Below are 7,741 nucleotides of genomic sequence, written 5' to 3' on the forward strand. Positions count from 1 at the left end.
GTTTAAAGGCTTATAGTACTAAATGTTGGCAAGGGTGTGGCACAACTGGAAATCTCATAGATTGCTAGTAGAAATATAAGATAACACAACCACCCTGACCGGCATGGCTCAGCTGGTTGAGCATCATCCCTCAAAGCAAAGAGTCGCTGGTTCAAACCCTGTCAGAACATTTCCTGGGTTGTGGGCCAGGTCCCTAGCTCACATTGATGTTTCTCTCTCTCTTTTTCTCCCTCCCTCCCTCCTCTCTAAAAACAAAATCTTTTTAAAAAATTGAAGAAATAAGATAGCGCACCTATTTTGTCAAAGAGTTTAGCAATTTCTTAAAAGGTTGAATGTGGTGATCACTTTGGCAGAACATACAGCAATGAAAACTGGAATGATTCAGAGAAGATTAGCAAGACCCCTGCACAAGGATGACACACTAATTTGGGAAGCATTCTTTTTTTTTTTTTTTTTTTTAAATAAGGTTGAACATGCCCTGACCATTTAACATAGCAATTTCATTCATAAGTATTTGTCCAGGAGACATGAAAACAGATAATCCCAACAGCATTTGTATATAAATGGTAATAGTAGGTTCAAGATAATAAAAATTTGGACAAATGTTCATCAACAAATGAATGGATAAACAAATTAGGTGTATCTATACAAAAGACTACTACTGAGCAGTAAACAGAAATGAACAATCGAAACTTGTTATAACAGTGATAAATCTCAAGAACATCATGCTGAGCAAAGAAGCCAGACATAAAATGTAGTATTATGCTCATATCAAATTTTAGAAAAAGCAAGAGTAATCTAGATTTACTAACCAAAATCAGATTAGTGGTTGCCTAGGTCTGGGGGTGGGAGTTGGTGACTGGATGGAGAAAATGAAACTTTGTGGGGTGATAAAAATGTGCTGTATCTTGATTAGTTACATGGGTATACTTATTTGCCAAAATTGAAAAACACGGACATTTAAAATAGATGCATTTTATTGTATGTGAAGTATACCTTAAGAAAGTTGACTTTTAAAAGAATTGTACAGAAGGCACTCATTTTGGAGAATGTGTTTGGAGTTTTTCTCCCCTCTCCTCCCCTCACACCAGCCCCTCCTCAACCACTTGGCTCTCTCTTTTTCCCTGGATTTCTCCTCCCCCACAACCCAGCTTCTGCTCTTAAGCCACAGCCTCCTTTCATTTGCCGGCTCTTCAAATATTTGGAGAGGTCTTCATCAATGGTTCCCTTCACCCACCCATCCCCACCAAAGTCTCCTCTCCTCCGGGTTAAACATTGCCAGTTCTTCAGCCATTCACATTTGATGTAGTTTCTACTCTTGATAAAACTGGGGCTGGAAAAACTGTGTGGCTTGAGCAGGAAGGCAATGTCTGGAAGGTCATGAATTCCTCAAACACAGGGAGAGTATTCAAAGGGCTGGGGAAACCAAAACAAAGCAAACAAAGAAATGTACATGTTTACAGTGGAGAAGTGTACAGGGGTCCAAATCATGGAAGGCCACGTAAGCCATGGTTCTAGATTCTGTTGTTTCCTAGGTCTGTTTTAGGAGGGAAGTGATAGGGTTTACCCCAAGGCACTCTCCCTGCATTGGGCCCAGAAAATTTCTTTCAATTAGTTTGCTCTGTTGCACACTTCAGGGTTCCACTATCTCATTAGCTACATCAACCATGACACAATTTCTATTTTCAAATTTTCTGCACTCCGTGAAGCACAGTGGCTTTAAAACAGTTTTTACATTTGATCTCTTCTGCTCTCCTCTCTTACCCAGCTATCCTGGATGTTATTTTATTTGAACACCTTATTTATCTTCTCTGTTTTCTTACCTGTAAAATGAGCATAGCAATTGTAATAGTTTCAAAGTGTTGTTGGGAGAATTGAATATCATAATATATGTGAAATGCTTTGAATATTTCATGGCATGTAGTAAGCACTCTTTAAGTGTTTTCTGTTATTTACCCAAGGATAAAGGGAAACATCTTACAAGCTTCCAGACAGAATGAATAAGTTATTTGTATAGGAGAGATAGGGGTAAAGAAATAGGCTGGCAGTGAAATTCTACTCTGCAACATTGGAAGGTAGAAAGCTGTGGAATGCATTTTCAAATTTAAAATTCTATGACCCGTTGCTATATAATTCACTTATCAGAATAAAAGATATTATTACATATATGTAAAGTACATTCCCTTGGAACACTGTAAGCACTCTGTAAGGATTTTCTGTTATTATTACATGGGGACATGATCTGAGACTTCTAATCTACTATCCTAGATTGTAACTATCTTCTACTTGCATTCCACACACGCCATTTATACACTCCTTCTCCTGGCACATTCTCCTCTTTGTTCTTGCCCACTTACGTTTCAATTATTCCAGCCCCAGGAAGCCAGGAAGGGTCTCACATTCCATCTAAATTAATGGAGAATCTCTCCCATTTTGCCAGGTCTGTGTTAGATATTCACAGATTTCTACTAGGAGAGCAGAAAAAATGAAAATATTTGGCCTACTCAAAATGTAAAAGAAATGTAAGAATCTGGAAGATATCAAAATCAGAAAAGAGTTTGCTTGTTTCATGAGGACATCTCCTGACTTTAATTAATTTTTAAACTCTTAACTGTATCAAAAAGGATCTCAGACAATTAGAAAGTTTGCTATTTTATGATCTGAATTACTTTTCTAGTAGTTCCCCATTCATTGATTTGATTGGCATTATTTCTTTAAAGACCAAATTTGTTTCATTATTGCTAAATTTGAGATTGTTTATGAAAAACAATTTAAATTTTTAAACTTTAGGCTCTCTTTCTGAAGAGGAGAAAAGGATTAAAAACTTTATCTAAAGCACACTTGTCAAGAATTTTATGTCTGCATTTTTTTACATGATAATTTAAGGGAAAAAGTATTTCTTATGTTTTTGATTCATTTACGCTGAATCATCAAATTGTTATTTTTCTAAAAGCTATTTGATGTTCCACAAGCATTTGAATCCTTTAAATCTTCTAAATGCCCCCTTTTCCCCTCATTCAAGACTTCTTGCTCTTTTTGTTGGTTTTATCAATTAATTGTATGCCTTAGATTTAACCCATATTTATCAAATTGAGCTATCGTTTGAGCAGGCCCATCCTTAGCTCAGGGTCCTTGTATTAACTCTTCTCTCTGTCTGGAACACTCCTTCTTAGATACCTTCATGGTTAACTTCTTTGTTTCCTTTATCTAGAAGTCACCTTTTCAGTGAGGTTTACCCTGACCACCCTGTTTAAAATTACAAAAATGAAATTTAATCTGTGACAACACACACAAGTAATTGTGTAAATCAGCACAAAAGCCAAGTAAAACTTTAAGAAAGAAAAATGTTAGAGGGACCTTGAAATTCTCCTAGTCCTAATTTTGCCTTTTACAGATAAAGCCTAGAGGGAGGATAAGTGGCCTCTCTCAGACCACACAACAGTTAAACTCACAAATAGTTGTAACTGATACCAGTCTCACACTCCTCACATCCCAAACCCCTGGAGTTCCCTGAATCCTGCTTCTCCCACAGCCATCCCTGTCTTGGTTGATGACAAAATCAATCTTTCAGTTGCTCAGGTCAAAAACCTTGGAATCATTGTTATATCTCCCTTTCATTTGTACCTCCATATGTAATCTGTCAGCAACTCCTGTTTGCTCTACCTTCAAAATTGATGCAAAATCCTAACACTTTCTATCACTTCTCCATCTACCACTGTCCAAGCTGCCCTCATCTCGCCCCTAGGTTACAGCAATAGTCTCTGAATGTCTTCCCTGCTTCTGCTCTTGCTCTTAATGGTCTATTCTCAAGCAGTAGCCAGAGTGACACCTTTAAATCTAAGTCAGTGTATTTTATTTCTGTGCTCTGTTCCAAATCCTGTAATAGCTTCCCATTTCACTCAGGTAGTGCCCACAGAACCTTTTACCATTTGGTCTTCCGTTTCCCCCAACCTTATTTTCTACTTCTCTAACCTTGTTTGCTGCACTTGAAGTATGGTGATCGACTTGCTATTCTTTGAACAAGCCAGGCATGTTCTCACCTTATGGTCTTTCACTAGCTCTCCCCTCTGCCTGCAATGCTCTCTCTCTTGATATCCTCATGGTTAATTTTACCTCCTTTGCTCAAAGAGAAATCTTGGCCCCTGGCTGGGTAGGTCAGTTGGTTAGAGCGTCATCCCAATATGCCTGGGTTGTGGGTTTGATCTCCCTTCAGGGCATATGCAAGAAGCAACCAATGAATGCATAATACGTGGAACAATTAATCAATGTTTCACTCTCTCTCTCTGAAATCAATAATAAAAAAGAAATCTTCTCAATGAGTCTATATCAACCTTGCTGAAAATTGCAAACTGTCCTTTTACACTCCAGTAATATCTGATCTTTTTTACCCTGTTATATTTTTCTTTTGGTATGTATTGCCTTCTAATTGCTTATTCATTATGTTTATCATTTATTGTCTGTCTCCTTTTTATTATATGTAAGATCCACAAGGACAAGGATCTTATCTGTTTTATCGTTGTATCCCCAGTGCCTAGAATAGTGCCTGGCACAAAGTAAGCATTCAATAAACATTTATTGCAAGAAAGAAAGCAGGGGGTGGGTAGAGAAAACAAGAACATGTGCGCAGGTGTCATGTTCCCTAGACATATGTTACTGGAGTACCTTATGTTGCTTACATCAAGGAGACACCACTAACTTCACTGAAAAAAATATTAACCAGTTGAAAACAAGGTAGACCTTATGCAAAACCAGGAAGTTGGCAATACTTGTTCTTCATGTACCCTTTTCTCTGCCTCTGCTTTATCAGGCATAACTCCAACTCTATATCTCTTACTCCGTTCTGAATTTTGCTGGTGTAGCTCCTCATTTACCTCAAGTCATACAAATGTTCTCACTACATTTTTGTTCTTCAGTGTGTTATACTTCTGTAGGTTATTTACATTTTAAGAGAAAACAGCAAAAAGAGGGCAACACTTAGCCTGAAGCAGTGAGTCTTTATTGGTAAAATTTATGCAGTATGATATGTGGATGATGGAAGAAGTCTCAATTGTCCAAAATAAATACCTGTTGACTCTGGGTAAAATGAGCCCATTAGTATAGACTTGCCAAAATACTTTTTAAGTAGATGGAAGTTAAACTGAAAAAAAATTACAGAACAATTACAGAATGAAAATGACTTACGAGCCCAGATAGGGCAAGAAGCATATTCTTGGTAAAATATTTGTGAGCCCTGGCTGGGTGGCTTGCTTGGAGCATTGTCCTGTGCACCAAAAGGCTGTGGGTTCAATTTTTGGTCAGAGCACATACCTAAGTTGCCCGTTTGATTCCATGTCGGGGTGCATACAGGAGGCAACCCACCGATGTTTTTTTCTCCCATCAGTGTTTCTCTTGCTTTCTCTTCCCCTTCCTCTCTCTCTAAAATCAATAAATATATCCTTGGGTGAGGAATTAAAAAATTATACTTAATCATTATGAATAGTATTTCCCTTAATTATATACATTTTAATACTAAATTTAAATTTTATCTTTAAATTGAGTAAAATATACACAAAGTCAAATGGATAAGTGTTAACAGACCTCAGAATGATACACAGATTCAAATCGTTTTTTGTTTCTTTAGTGACTTTAAACCAATGATAAAAAGGCATTGGTCTTTTTGTTCATGAGGGGTAAAAAAATAGGAGAACATGTAGCATTAGATACAGAGGTCAAGGCAGGAGAGCTTTGAGAGTAAGGTTGTGGATGGGCACAGTAAAGGCAGGGGTTTCATACCCCATAATACAGGAATGTTTGTGAGTATGAAAAGCATTGATTTGCTAAGTGTAAATATATAACATATCCCACAATTTTTGTAACCTGTTTTGTTATTCCTTTATTTTTTAGTATATGCTGATCCTCAGCAGATGAAAACACTCCCACAGTGAGGCAGGCTCCACCGTCAGCTGGTACAAGTCTGAAGACAAGTCTGAGCTAATGGTATGGAGCTGCACCACTCATTAGTTGGTGGGGAAATCACTGCATTAAAAGGTCCCCCAGCCCGACTCCCTTTTCACCATTTGGCTCATGATCTGAGCACTGTTGTAAAGATAATGAACACACTGGCTTTCCTTTCACAGTGCTTCTACTGAGAACTTTCATTGAAGGATGCCACTTGGGGGGAAGGCTTTTAGGGGTTGACCCGCTGCTCCGACGCCCCCTTGGCTAAGGCTGTTGTTCTTGAACCTCTCTTGACCTCTGGGAAGCCTTGATTGGGAGTCAGAAACCATTTATTTCGATGGAGCGCTGAGAGGAGAGTCTGATTGCAGTAAATTGAGGATGAGGAATGATTGTGATCCGAGAAATTGTGGCTCTGAAGTGCATTCTTTGGTCTAAGAGCAAACTATGTTCTCTTTAGAAAGAGAAAAAAATAATCAGAAAATAATTTAGCTTGGCTCTCTACATGGAAAATGTTCCTGTATTGTAACAATAAAAGATTTACTGCATGTTTTTTTTTAACATTGTATCGTGCACACTTCACACTTTTCCTTTGCTTATCTATTACTGGAATGATCTCCCCATCCTCCCTACTTATCTAATAATGCCCCTTGATACCAAACATCTATTCCTCTGCTTCTGGGAATATTTCCTCGAATTTCTTTTGAGAAGCTTCCTCCCTTAATGTCTGCCACTGGTTTTGGTGGGATTGACTTCACTCTGAGCTCCAGAGGTGGGCCCAGATTGGTTCCCCTTTGCCCAGGTCACCATGATTGGTTTGAGGTTCGAGCAACACACAAACTGATCAGAGCCAGTGAGGCGCTCGTGTACATTTAGTAGGATTAATATTCAAAAAATATAAGGGACTCATACAACTCAATAGTGAAAACGCCCCAATCAATCTGATTTTTAAAATGGATAGAGGAACTGAATAGCTATTTTTCGAAGGAATATATACAGATACAGATGGGCAACAAGTACATGAATAGGTGCTCGACATCACTAATCATCAGGGAAATGTAAATCAAAACCACAATAAAATATCATCCTAACCCCTGTTAGAATGGCTATTATCAAAACAAACAAACAAACAAACAATAGCAAACAAGAGGTGAGTGTTGTCAAGGATATGGAGAAACGGGAACTCTTTGTGGGAATGTAAATTGGTGTAGTCACTATGGAAAACAGTACTGAGGTTCCTAAAAACTTAAAAACTTAAAAATAGAACTACTGTACTGTATGACCCAGCAATCCTACTTTTTGGTGTATATCTGAAGGGAGCAAAGTCAGGTTCCCGAAGAGATTATTTGCACTCCCATGTTCATGGCAGCATTGTCCACAGTAGCCATGACATGGAAAAAATCTAAGCAGCTGTCTACAAAGGAATGGACAAAGAAATGCATCACACACACTCAATGGAGTATTATTCAGCCATGGAAAAGAAGGAAATTCTGCTATTTTTGACAGTATGGTGAGTATACCCAAGCAGGGTATTGGTAGTATCTGCTTAGAAGGTTACACTGCCAGTTTTCTATTTTAGCCTGTAAATGCTGCCCTCAAGACTGTAAAGGAGGAAAGAGGAAGGACATCTCTAAAATCAGAGAAGGAAAACTCTGACCCCAAAAAACCTCCGCTGCCTTGCGGCATACCTCTTCAGGGGAAAGGCTAAGGGAGTAAACCCCGACAGAAAATCCGGAGCCGGAGTCCCTAAGGCGGTTTGACATTGTAGTCAACACCGGCAACTCCTGCGGCGCACCTGAAGCCAAGC

At 38.5% G+C, this 7,741-nt stretch overlaps 1 non-coding gene across 1 annotated transcript; it reads left to right on the forward strand.

Annotated features, from left to right (window-relative positions):
* Nucleotides 1–337: 337 nt before the first annotated feature.
* LOC150020877 (U6 spliceosomal RNA) lies at nt 338–448 on the forward strand. The gene has a single exon (XR_016513459.1). It is a non-coding gene; the product is annotated as a U6 spliceosomal RNA (small nuclear RNA).
* Nucleotides 449–7,741: the final 7,293 nt, after the last annotated feature.

Source organism: Furipterus horrens, unplaced genomic scaffold, assembly GCF_987537825.1.
Source record: "Furipterus horrens unplaced genomic scaffold, mFurHor1.1.pri manual_scaffold_1, whole genome shotgun sequence".
NCBI lineage: Eukaryota > Metazoa > Chordata > Mammalia > Chiroptera > Furipteridae > Furipterus > Furipterus horrens.